Source organism: Pristiophorus japonicus, chromosome 12, assembly GCF_044704955.1.
Source record: "Pristiophorus japonicus isolate sPriJap1 chromosome 12, sPriJap1.hap1, whole genome shotgun sequence".
NCBI lineage: Eukaryota > Metazoa > Chordata > Chondrichthyes > Pristiophoridae > Pristiophorus > Pristiophorus japonicus.
Window position 1 is genome coordinate 153,589,244 of NC_091988.1, and position 13,269 is coordinate 153,602,512.

Consider the following 13,269-nt stretch of genomic DNA (forward strand, 5'->3'; position numbering starts at 1 on the left):
TTGTAAGCACAGCCCCCACGCACACTACCACACACACACACACACCCCCCGCGATGTTCCGGCCCTCAGTGGTCTTCTTTCCTCCCCCCACCGATACAACAAAGTCTGTTTGGGGAAATGCACCCACACCCACCTGTAGAGATAGTAGAGTCTCCCTCCTTCCACACTGGATGTTGGTTGTTGTGGTTTTTCCCCCTCTCTCCAACTCTTTGCAGAAATGATAAAGATGTTGAAAGTTTTCTGCTTTCTCCTCCTCTCCCTCTGGATAAAGTTGGTGTGAAGCCCCTTCCTTCCTTCTATTCCTGGGCTGGTCTCAGGGCTCCCCAGGCAGGAGCTCAAGTTGCTAGCAGCTCTCCTCACTGCTCACAGCTTCTACTGAGCAGGACACGCCTCCACTGCTCCACGATTGGTTCCTTGTGCATGAAACTCTTTTTGGAGTTCACCTGCAAAACATAAAACATTAAACGGTGCCACCCGACCTGGGTGACACTCCAGACATTTACAAGGCCCTTTTTTTCCCCCCTTTTTTGTTTTTTTTTTTTTGTTTTTTTTTTTTTTGGGCACTAAAATCACAATTTTTCCCCAGTGCCCCCTATAAAAGGGAAGGGGACACTAAAAGCACCGGCAATTAAAACAAATTAACTTTAAAACGTAAAATCAAATTAAAATTTGGTTGCCGGGCGTGATGATGCACTCCAGTCCCTCCGGTGCCCACCTCTCGCGGAAGGCCGCGAGCGTACCGGTGGACACCGCGTGCTCCATCTCCAAGGACACCCTGGACCGGATGTAAGAGCGGAAGAGAGGCAGGCAGTCAGGTTGAACGACCCCCTCGACCGCCCGCTGCCTGGACCGGCTGATGGCACCCTTGGCCGTGCCCAGGAGCAGTCCTACGAGGAGGCCTTCGGACCTACCCGCTCCCCTCCGCACAGGGTGCCCAAAGATCAGGAGAGTGGGACTGAAGTGCAGCCAGAATTTCAGGAGCAGCCCCTTCAAATAATGGAACAGGGGCTGCAACCTTGTGCACTCTATAAAAACATGGAACACGGACTCCTCTAGACCGCAGAAATTGCAGGCGGCCTGGGAGTCCGTGAACCGGCTTAAAAATTTGTTGCACGGCACTGCTCCGTGCACCACCCTCCAGGCCAAGTCCCCGATGAATAGTGGGAGGACCCCTGCGTAGAGTGCCCTCCATCGGGGACCCCCGCCTCCTCCGGACGGCAAGATGGTACGCCATGGCGTGTCCGGACGGCCGGCGAGGATGGCAAAGTTGAGGGTGTGCAGGAGCAGCCCGTACAGGAAACCCCTCCGCGCGGAACTGAAAGGCACGGAGGGGATTTCCCGGAGGCGGCTCAAGTTGTGAGGCGCCGGCCCCCGAGGGAGGTTCCGGGGTTTGGCGCCGATGAGGAATTCCGTCCGGACGGGGGTCAGTTCGGACGGGATCTCCCCACGTGCTTGAGCCTCCTCGATGCACCTAACGGAGTCAGGGCCCAGAGCTGTTTTTAGCGACTCGATGGCATCGGCCGCGTGGCGGACGTTGGCAGAATTTAGGCGCCGCGCCAGCGTGTCTGGCGCCATCCAGCCCGCTCCTCCGCCATCGAGCAGGTCCCTGACCCTGGTCACCTCACCAGCCACAGCCCTCTCTTCCGACCGCCACATAAAGCCTCGGCCGTGGAGGTACGGATTCCCGAGCAGCGGTTCCTGCAGGACGGCCGCCACTCCAGCCGGCGGAGAGCTGCGCTTGGTGGAGACTTTGTTCCAGACCCTGATGAGTTCCCTGTAAAAGACAGGCAGCTCCCGGAGGGCGGTCCTGGCACCCCCCAAGTTCACAAACAGGAGCTGCGTGTCATAATTGAGGTCGAGCTGCTGGCGGAAGAAATACCTCGCCAGAGCACACCACCTAGGAGGGGGCTCGACGTAAAGGTATCTCTGCAGGGTCTGAAGACGGAAAGTCGCGAGCTGGGCGCTGACGCACACCAACGACTGACCGCCCTCCTCAAGCGGGAGACTCAAGACCGCGGCAGAGACCCAGTGCTTCCTGTTGTTCCAGAAGAAGTCCACCAGCTTCTTCTGTATCTTGGCGACAAACGCAGGGGGAGGGGTCAAAGTGACCAGCCGGTACCACAGCATTGCGGCCACCAGCTGGTTTATGACTAGCGCTCGACCCCTGTAGGACAGCACTCGGAGCAGTCCTGTCCAGCGCCCTAGGCGAGCGGCGACCTTGGCCTCCAGCTCCTGCCAGTTCGCCGGCCAGGCTTCCTCGTCGGGGCTAAGGTAGACTCCCAGATAGAGGAGATGGGTCGTGCTCCAGGCAAAAGGCCTGAGCTCCTCCGGCAGGGAGTCCACCCGCCACTGACCCACCAGGAGTCCGGAACATTTCTCCCAGTTGATCCTGGCGGAGGACGCGGCCGAGTAAATCTCCTGGCACTCACGCATCCTCCGCAGGTCAGCGGGATCCTCTACCGCGAGGAGCACGTCATCGGCGTAAGCCGAGAGGACGACCTCCACGCCCGGCCCTTGCAGAGCCAGTCCCGTCAACCTCGTCCGCAAGAGGCGCAGGAAAGGCTCCACGCAAACGGCGTATAACTGGCCGGACATGGGGCATCCCTGGCGCACCCCTCTCCTAAAGCGAAGGGGCGCCGTCAAGGACCCGTTAACCTTAATCAGACACTCCGCGGCGGCGTACAAAAGTCGGATCCGGGCGACGAAATGCGTCCCGAACCCGAAAGCGCGCAGAGTTCCGAGCAGATAGTCGTGATCCACCCTGTCGAACGCCTTCTCTTGGTCGAGGGATAGGAAGGCGACCGACAGACCAGCCTCCTGGGAGCAATGGATGAGGTCCCGGACCAGATGGATGTTGTCGTGGATTGTCCGGCCCGGGACCGTGTATGACTGGTCGGGGTGGATCATGTGGTCCAGCACGGCACCAAGGCGAGCAGACATCGCCCTGGCGAAGATTTTGTAGTCCGTGCTGAGGAGGGAGACCGGGCGCCAGTTCTTAAGGAGGCGGAGATCGCCCTTCTTAGGCAGCAGGACGATGACTGCCCTGCGCCAAGAGAGGGGCATCTCCCCGGTCGCCAGACTTTCCCCCAGGACCCGCGCGTAGTCGCCCCCCAGGACGTCCCAGAACGCCCTGTGGAACTCCACGGTCAGCCCGTCCAGCCCCGGGGATTTTCCCCTCGAGAGCCGGGCGAGGGCACCGGTCAGCTCCGCCAGGCTTAGCGGAGCTTCCAGATTTTCGGCGCCCTCCGGGCTGACCTTCGGCAGGTCCTCCCACAAAACTCTACGCGCTTCCTCGCTGGACGGATCCGGAGAGAACAGAGCCCCGTAATATTCACGGACCCTGTTGTTGACGCCCTCCGGATCCGAGACGAGAGAGCCGTCGTCGGCCAGCAGCGTCAAGAGCTGCTTACGGACACTCTGCCTTTTTTCCAGCGAGTAGAAGAAGGGGGAGCCGCGGTCCAGATCCCGCAGGAACCGGATCCGCGACCTCACGAACGCGCCTCGGGACCCGACGAGCTGCAGGTCCTTCAGCGCGGCCTTCTTCGCTTCGTACACCGTCCGCAGGGCCGGGTCCTGGACGACTTGACCGAGACGGGCTTCCAGGTCGAGCACCTCTTTTTCTAGGCGCCCGACTCTGGCCGCCCGCCTCTTGGTCGACCCCCTCGCGTACTCTTGACAGAAGACGCGGACGTGAGCCTTGCCCACGTCCCACCATAGCCTCAAGGAGGGGAAGCCCCCCTGCTTCCTTCTCCAGTCGGACCAGAATCGACGGAACGAGTCCTGGAACCGCACGTCCTCCAGCAGCCGGTTGTTAAAGTGCCAGTACGCGGACCCCGTCCTCGCGCGGAGCGAAGCGAGCTCCGCCCACACCAGGTGGTGGTCCGAACACGGCACCGGCCGCATGGAGGCCGCCGGGACGCAGGAAACGTACGCCCGAGACACGTAAAGGCGGTCGACTCTAGACCATCCAACTCCAGGCCTCACCCAAGTAAAGGCGCTGGAGTCGGGGTGGAGATTTCGCCAGACGTCCACCAAGTCGAAGGACCCGACCAGGTCCCTCAACTTCTCCATCGCCGTCATGCACTGCGGGGCACCGGAGCGGTCCCTCGCCTCGAGGGTGCAGTTAAAATCCCCCCCGAGGACAATGCAGTCGCCGACGTCGACGGAGCCAAGAAGAGCGGACACCTCTTCAAAGAAGCGCGTTTGCTGCGGGCCGGGATGAGGGGCGTACACGCTCACGAGATGGAGCGGCACGTCCCCCAGGCGAACCGTTACGTGCAGCAAGCGGCCTGGCACGGGCTCCTCGACCCCCAAGATCTCCGGCTGAAAATGCGGGCCCAGCAAGATGGCCACCCCACTAGAAATGGCGGTGAGGTGGCTCATGCGGACCTCTCCTTGCCATTCCAGGAGCCACGTGGCTTCGTCTCCCGGAACGGTGTGGGTTTCTTGCAGGAAGCACACCGCATATTTCCCCTCCCGCAGGAGCGAAAAATTGTCAAATCTACGGCGTGCCCCTCTGCCGCCGTTGATGTTGAGGCTGGCTATGGTTATCTTCATGGCAAAAGCATAGTGCAACCTCTACCTAACCTATTGTGGGGGAGGGAGCGGAGTCTTTTGTTGAACTCCGCTCCTTCAGCAGCCCAGCGAGGAACTTTTTGAGCCGGCGCAGCTCAAGGCCCTGAGCCTTTGATAAGGGCCCGCCCGCGGCCATGGTTTTAGTGGCGGCGCGGACGGATGCGACGAGCAGCCCCGGCTCGGACCATCTTTCCAGGGCCAGACGGGCTTGGTCGCGGCGACCCCGGCACTGGACCAAAAAGTCCCGGAGTTCCTCTGCGGGAATGAGGAGGGTCTCAGTGGCGGCCGCGAGCAGATCCACCGCCTCACTGGCGATGGACTCGAGATCTTCACCCACGTCCTCCACCGAGTCCCCGTCCCCCTCCGGGAGGTCGCCGCTAGCAGCCGGCCCGTCGACCGCACGAGGTACGGCAAACGGCCCGGCCGCTCCATCTGGCCCTGGCTCTGCCCCGATCCCACCCCCAGGATCGTCGGCAGAGGAGTCCCCACTGGGCTCTTTTAAAATTGGTGCTGGGTCGGGAAGCGACAGCGGAAGGGGTTCCTCCTCCGCCCCAGGAACCGGGGAACACGGAGAGACCCGGTTTAGGAAGTTCTCCAGGTCCACCAAGTCCCCCAGCTCCAAAGTAGGGGGCAAGGGTTGTTGTTCTTCCCCCTCCCCGCCGCCTCCCCCCAGCCCAGCGTGTACGGATTCATTAAAATTGTTCATATTCTCAGTTTCTACCGGGTCGAGCAAATCCCGGGGGAAGTTGGGTATTGGCTGGGCGGGCTCAGGTTCGGCCTTTTCGGCCCCGCCCGCCTCGGTCCCCGGGACGCTCGACCCGGCGGCTACGCATTCTTCCACTGGCCCCACGCCCCCCACGACAGGCAGATCTTCCACGCCCACCCCAGGAGGCAGCGGCTGGGCAGCCTCGACTGCCTCATCCTCCCCGGGGACAGACTCCTCGCGCCTGCAGCGCAATTTGGGGGCGCTGGTGGGGGACGCGGGACACGCGGCGGGCACCGCCTCCTCCGCGGAGGGATGTTGTTCCCCCTCCGCCTCATTGGGGCGGTGCCTCTTTTTGTTCCTGGGGGTGCGCGAAGGCAGGGAGACCTCTGTGTCTGCCGAGGCCTCCCGCTCCGCCCCCCCCTTTTCCTTTTCTTGCCCGCGCCCGGGCCCCTCCGCGGTATTGGTCAAGGGCTCAGGCACGGGCTCGGGGCACCCCGCGCTCGCCGGTGACGGGGTTGGGCTGAGCGCGGTGGTCAAATTTTCCGGCGCACTGAGGGGACCCGCCTCGAGATGTTTCGCCTTCTTCCGCGCCTTCTTTCCGGTCGAACGCTCTCCCTCCCCCCCGCCGGAGGCCCTGAAAACAAAGGCCTCCGACGATGCCCGCGCACCTACGGCTCCCGGCACGCGGACGCAACTAGGGGGAGGGGTGGCGGCGGCGCCAGCCTTGGCCGCCTTCGGTGGTTTGGCGGCCTTGGAGGCGGGGCAGTTCTTACGAACATGCCCCACCTCCCTGCAGGCATGGCACCGCACGCCGTCCGACGTCCAGAAGACGCGGTAGGCAGTCCCCTCGTGCACCACATTAAAGTTCCCCTCCGTCGTGTCCTCCCGCGCCAGCCGGACAAAGAGCTGGCGGCGGAAGGAGAACACGTGGCGCAGGCTGTTCTCCCTGAGGCCGAGCGGTATGGGGTTGATCCCCGACCTTACCTCCCCCAGTTGGTGTAGGTGAGGGAGGAGGAGCTCAGCGGGAACAAAGGGCGGGACGTTTGAAATGATGACCCTCTGCGCGGTGGCCTCGAGAGGGTCCACCGGCAGGAACGTCCCGCCCACCGTGAGCCCCTTTTCGAGGGCCAGGGACACCGCCCGCTCCGACCCCAGGAAGAACACGGCCTTCCCAGACATCTTGGAGGCTGCGACAATGGCCGAGGGGCCGACTACCCCAGCCATCGCCCGCACGCACTCCTCGATGCTCATTGTGGGGTGAGTGTAGCTCTTGACCCCGTGTTTTTTAGTTATAAGTCTGAACGGTGGCAGGGCAGCGGGTGGCGCAGGAGGTGCCGTGGATGTGGACACCGCCTGCGCATACGTCCTTGCTGGCCCTGCCACCGGCGTGGATGGGGTCGCCATCACGGGGTCCCTTTAAGGGCCACACCCACCCCAAAGTCACAGGCCTTAATGGTCTTTATTAGGCCTCTTGTAGATTGACTGAGCAGAGGAGCCCTTAATGAGGTACCTCTCCCCTCGTTGGCAATTGGGGAGGGGCCTTGCTCCCTCTGCTCAGTTGTCTTAAATGTTTTTTTTTAAATTAAATTTGGAAGAAAGAGGCTCTCAGAGAGAGAGGGGAGAAACAGAGTAACAGAGAAAGAGAGAGGGGGGGTGGGAAGGGGGGGACTGCGAGGGCAGGTCTCCCCTCGCAGCTGTGGGTGGGTGCACTCCCCAGATGGCAAAACACAAAAGTCTTTGGGGTGGTCTTCAGGTGGGGGGAGAAGATGTCTTCACCTGGGGTAGCTGGAGCCACCAGGCACTCCTAACGATCCCTAATTGGGTGATTAATGAAAATCTTCAGCCTGGTAGCTCCAGCTATCCCAGGCTAGGCAAATGTGGGGGGGGGTGGGGGGGGTTCCAATTGTGGGGGGGGGCCTAGTTGTAAGCACGGCCCCCACGCACACTACCACACACACACACACCCCCCGCGATGTTCCGGCCCTCAGTGGTCTTCTTTCCTCCCCCCACCGATACAACAAAGTCTTTTTGGGAAATGCACCCACACCCACCTGTAGAATGTAGAGTCTTCCTCCTTCCACACTGGATGGTTGTTGTTCTTTTCCCCCTCTCTCCAACTCTTTGCAGAAATGATAAAGATGTTGAAAAGTTTTCTGCTTTCTCCTCCTCTCCCTCTGGATAGAAGTTGGTGTGAAGCCCCTTCCTTCCTCCTCCTCCTGGGCTGGTCTCAGGGCTCTCCAGGCAGGAGCTCAAGTTGCTAGCTGCTCTCAGCACTGCTCACAGCTCCAACTGAGCAGGACACGCCTCCACAGCTCCACGATTGGTCCTTGTGCATGAAACTCTTTTGAGTTTATCTGTGAAAACATAAAACATTAAACGGTGCCACCCGACCTGGGTGACACTCCAGACATTTACAAGGCCCATTTTTTTTTTTTTTTTTTTTTTTCCCCCCCCTTTTTTGTGTTTTTTTTTTCTTTTTTTTTTTGTTTTTTTTTTTTGGGCACTAAAATCACAATTTTTCCCCAGTGCCCCCTATAAAAGGGAAGGGGACACTAAAAGCACCGGCAATTAAAACAAATTAACTTTAAAACGTAAAATCAAATTAAAATTTGGTTGCCGGGCGTGATGATGCACTCCAGTCCCTCCGGTGCCCACCTCTCGCGGAAGGCCGCGAGCGTACCGGTGGACACCGCGTGCTCCATCTCCAAGGACACCCTGGATCGGATGTAAGAGCGGAAGAGAGGCAGGCAGTCAGGTTGAACGACCCCCTCGACCGCCCGCTGCCTGGACCGGCTGATGGCACCCTTGGCCGTGCCCAGGAGCAGTCCTACGAGGAGGCCCTCGGACCTACCCGCTCCCCTCCGCACAGGGTGCCCAAAGATCAGGAGAGTGGGACTGAAGTGCAGCCAGAATTTCAGGAGCAGCCCCTTCAAATAGTGGAACAGGGGCTGCAACCTTGTGCATTCAATAAAAATATGGAACACGGACTCCTCCAGACCGCAGAAATTGCAGGCGGCCTGGGAGTCCGTGAACCGGCTTAAAAATTTGTTGCACGGCACTGCTCCGTGCACCACCCTCCAGGCCAAGTCCCCGATGAATAGTGGGAGGACCCCTGCGTAGAGTGCCCTCCATCGGGGACCCCCGCCTCCTCCGGACGGCAAGATGGTACGCCATGGCGTGTCCGGACGGCCGGCGAGGATGGCAAAGTTGAGGGTGTGCAGGAGCAGCCCGTACAGGAAACCCCTCCGCGCGGAACTGAAAGGCACGGAGGGGATTTCCCCGAGGCGGCTCAAGTTGTGAGGCGCCGGCCCCCGAGGGAGGTTCCGGGGTTTGGCGCCGATGAGGAATTCCGTCCGGACGGGGGTCAGTTCGGACGGGATCTCCCCACGTGCTTGAGCCTCCTCGATACACCTAACCGAGTCAGGGCCCAGAGCTGTTTTTAGCGACTCGATGGCATCGGCCGCGCGGCGGACGTTGGCAGAATTTAGGCGCCGCGCCAGCGTGACTGGCGCCATCCAGCCCGCTCCTCCGCCATCGAGCAGGTCCCTGACCCTGGTCACCTCACCAGCCACAGCCCTCTCTTCCGACCGCCACATGAAGCCTCGGCCGTGGAGGTACGGATTCCCGAGCAGCGGTTCCTGCAGGACGGCCGCCACTCCAGCCGGCGGAGAGCTGCGCTTGGTGGAGACTTTGTTCCAGACCCTGATGAGTTCCCTGTAAAAGACAGGCAGCTCCCGGAGGGCGGTCCTGGCACCCCCCAAGTTCACAAACAGGAGCTGCGTGTCATAATTGAGGTCGAGCTGCTGGCGGAAGAAATACCTCGCCAGAGCACACCACCTAGGAGGGGGCTCGACGTAAAGGTATCTCTGCAGGGTCTGAAGACGGAAAGTCGCGAGCTGGGCGCTGACGCACACCAACGACTGACCGCCCTCCTCAAGCGGGAGACTCAAGACCGCGACAGAGACCCAGTGCTTCCTGTTGTTCCAGAAGAAGTCCACCAGCTTCTTCTGTATCTTGGCGACAAACGCAGGGGGAGGGGTCAAAGTGACCAGCCGGTACCACAGCATTGCGGCCACCAGCTGGTTTATGACTAGCGCTCGACCCCTGTAGGACAGCACTCGGAGCAGTCCTGTCCAGCGCCCTAGGCGAGCGGCGACCTTGGCCTCCAGCTCCTGCCAGTTCGCCGGCCAGGCTTCCTCGTCGGGGCTAAGGTAGACTCCCAGATAGAGGAGATGGGTCGTGCTCCAGGCAAAAGGCCTGAGCTCCTCCGGCAGGGAGTCCACCCGCCACTGACCCACCAGGAGTCCGGAACATTTCTCCCAGTTGATCCTGGCGGAGGACGCGGCCGAGTAAATCTCCTGGCACTCACGCATCCTCCGCAGGTCAGCGGGATCCTCTACCGCGAGGAGCACGTCATCGGCGTAAGCCGAGAGGACGACCTCCACGCCCGGCCCTTGCAGAGCCAGTCCCGTCAACCTCGTCCGCAAGAGGCGCAGGAAAGGCTCCACGCAAACGGCGTATAACTGGCCGGACATGGGGCATCCCTGGCGCACCCCTCTCCTAAAGCGAAGGGGCGCCGTCAAGGACCCGTTAACCTTAATCAGACACTCCGCGGCGGCGTACAAAAGTCGGATCCGGGCGACGAAATGCGTCCCGAACCCGAAAGCGCGCAGAGTTCCGAGCAGATAGTCGTGATCCACCCTGTCGAACGCCTTCTCTTGGTCGAGGGATAGGAAGGCGACCGACAGACCAGCCTCCTGGGAACAATGGATGAGGTCCCGGACCAGATGGATGTTGTCGTGGATTGTCCGGCCCGGGACCGTGTATGACTGGTCGGGGTGGATCATGTGGTCCAGCACGGCACCAAGGCGAGCAGACATCGCCCTGGCGAAGATTTTGTAGTCCGTGCTGAGGAGGGAGACCGGGCGCCAGTTCTTAAGGAGGCGGAGATCGCCCTTCTTAGGCAGCAGGACGATGACTGCCCTGCGCCAAGAGAGGGGCATCTCCCCGGTCGCCAGACTTTCCCCCAGGACCCGCGCGTAGTCGCCCCCCAGGACGTCCCAGAACGCCCTGTGGAACTCCACGGTCAGCCCGTCCAGCCCCGGGGATTTTCCCCTCGAGAGCCGGGCGAGGGCACCGGTCAGCTCCGCCAGGCTTAGCGGAGCTTCCAGATTTTCGGCGCCCTCCGGGCTGACCTTCGGCAGGTCCTCCCACAAAACTCTACGCGCTTCCTCGCTGGACGGATCCGGAGAGAACAGAGCCCCGTAATATTCACGGACCCTGTTGTTGACGCCCTCCGGATCCGAGACGAGAGAGCCGTCGTCGGCCAGCAGCGTCAAGAGCTGCTTACGGACACTCTGCCTTTTTTCCAGCGAGTAGAAGAAGGGGGAGCCGCGGTCCAGATCCCGCAGGAACCGGATCCGCGACCTCACGAACGCGCCTCGGGACCCGACGAGCTGCAGGTCCTTCAGCGCGGCCTTCTTCGCTTCGTACACCGTCCGCAGGGCCGGGTCCTGGACGACTTGACCGAGACGGGCTTCCAGGTCGAGCACCTCTTTTTCTAGGCGCCCGACTCTGGCCGCCCGCCTCTTGGTCGACCCCCTCGCGTACTCTTGACAGAAGACGCGGACGTGAGCCTTGCCCACGTCCCACCATAGCCTCAAGGAGGGGAAGCCCCCCTGCTTCCTTCTCCAGTCGGACCAGAATCGACGGAACGAGTCCTGGAACCGCACGTCCTCCAGCAGCCGGTTGTTAAAGTGCCAGTACGCGGACCCCGTCCTCGCGCGGAGCGAAGCGAGCTCCGCCCACACCAGGTGGTGGTCCGAACACGGCACCGGCCGCATGGAGGCCGCCGGGACGCAGGAAACGTACGCCCGAGACACGTAAAGGCGGTCGACTCTAGACCATCCAACTCCAGGCCTCACCCAAGTAAAGGCGCTGGAGTCGGGGTGGAGATTTCGCCAGACGTCCACCAAGTCGAAGGACCCGACCAGGTCCCTCAACTTCTCCATCGCCGTCATGCACTGCGGGGCACCGGAGCGGTCCCTCGCCTCGAGGGTGCAGTTAAAATCCCCCCCGAGGACAATGCAGTCGCCGACGTCGACGGAGCCAAGAAGAGCGGACACCTCTTCAAAGAAGCGCGTTTGCTGCGGGCCGGGATGAGGGGCGTACACGTTCACGAGATGGAGCGGCACGTCCCCCAGGCGAACCGTTACGTGCAGCAAGCGGCCTGGCACGGGCTCCTCGACCCCCAAGATCTCCGGCTGAAAATGCGGGCCCAGCAAGATGGCCACCCCACTAGAAATGGCGGTGAGGTGGCTCATGCGGACCTCTCCTTGCCATTCCAGGAGCCACGTGGCTTCGTCTCCCGGAACGGTGTGGGTTTCTTGCAGGAAGCACACCGCATATTTCCCCTCCCGCAGGAGCGAAAAATTGTCAAATCTACGGCGTGCCCCTCTGCCGCCGTTGATGTTGAGGCTGGCTATGGTTATCTTCATGGCAAAAGCATAGTGCAACCACTACCTTAACCTATTGTGGGGGAGGGAGCGGAGTCTTTTGTTGAACTCCGCTCCCTCCGCAGCCCAGCGAGGAGTCCCTCGAGCTCGCGCAGCTCAAGGTGCTGCTCCTTTGTCAAGGGCCCGCCCGCGGCCAAGGTTTTAACGGCGGCGCGGACGGACCCCTTGATCAGCTCCGGCTCGGACCATTTTTCCAGGGCCAGTCGGGCTTGGTCGCGGCGACCCCGGCTCTGGGTCAAAAAGTCCCGGAGTTCCTTTGCAGGAATGAGGAGGGCCTCAGCGGCGGCCGCGAGCAGATCCACCGCCTCACTGGCGGTGGTCTCTAGGTCTTCACCCGCGTCCCCCACCGAGTCCCCGTCCTCCTCCGGGAGGTGGCCGCCAGCAGCCAGCCCATCGACCGCACAAGGTACGGCAAATGAACCGGCCGCTCCAACCGGCCCTGGCACTGCCCCGATCCCACCCCCAGGATCGTCGGCAGAGGAGTCCCCACTGGGCTCTTTTAAAAATGGTGCTGGGTCGGGAAATGACAGCGGAAGGGGTTCCCCCTCCGCCCCAGGAACCGGAGAACAAGGAGAGACCCGGCCATAGGAGATCCCCAGGCTCCCCAAGTGCTCCAGCTCCAAAGTAAGAGGCGAGGGTGGGTGTTCCTCCGCCTCCCCGATGCCACCCCCCGGCCCAGCATCTACAGTGTCATAATTATTTGTTTGTATTTCTGCCGGGTCGAGCGACTCCCGGGGGAAGTTGGATAATAGCTGGGCGGGCTCAGGTTCGGCCTTTTCGGCCCCGCCCGCCTCGGTCCCCGGGACGCTCGACCCGGCGGCTACGCATTCTTCCACTGGCCCCACGCCCCCCACGACAGGCAGATCTTCCACGCCCTCCCCAGGAGGCAGCGGCTGGGCAGCCTCGACTGCCTCACCCTCCCCGGGGAAAGACTCCTCGCGCCTGCAGCGCAATTTGGGGGCGCTGGTGGGGGACGCGGGACACGCGGCGGGCACCGACTCCTCCGCGGAGGGATGTTGTTCCCCCTCCGCCTCATTGGGGCGGTGCCTCTTTTTGTTCCTGGGGGCGCGCGGAGTCAGGGAGACCTCCATGTCTGCCGAGGCCTCCCGCTCCGCCCCCCCCTTTTCCTTTTCTTGCCCGCGCCTGGGCCCCTCTGTGGTGTTATTCAAGGGCCCGGGCACGGGCTCGGGGCACCCCGCGCTCGCCGGTGACTGGGTTGGGCTGAGCGCGGTGGTCAGACTTTCCGGCGCACCGAGGGGACCCGCCTCTAGATGTTTCTCCTTCTTCCGCGCCTTCTTTCCGCTCGGACGCTCTCCCTCCCCCCCGCCGGAGGCCCTGAAAACAAAGGCCTCCGACGATGCCCGCGCACCCATGGCTCCCGGCACGCGGACGCAACTAGGGGGAGGGGTGGCGGCGGCGCCAGCCTTGGCCGCCTTCGGTGGTTTGGCGGCCTTGGAGGCGGGGCAGTTTTTG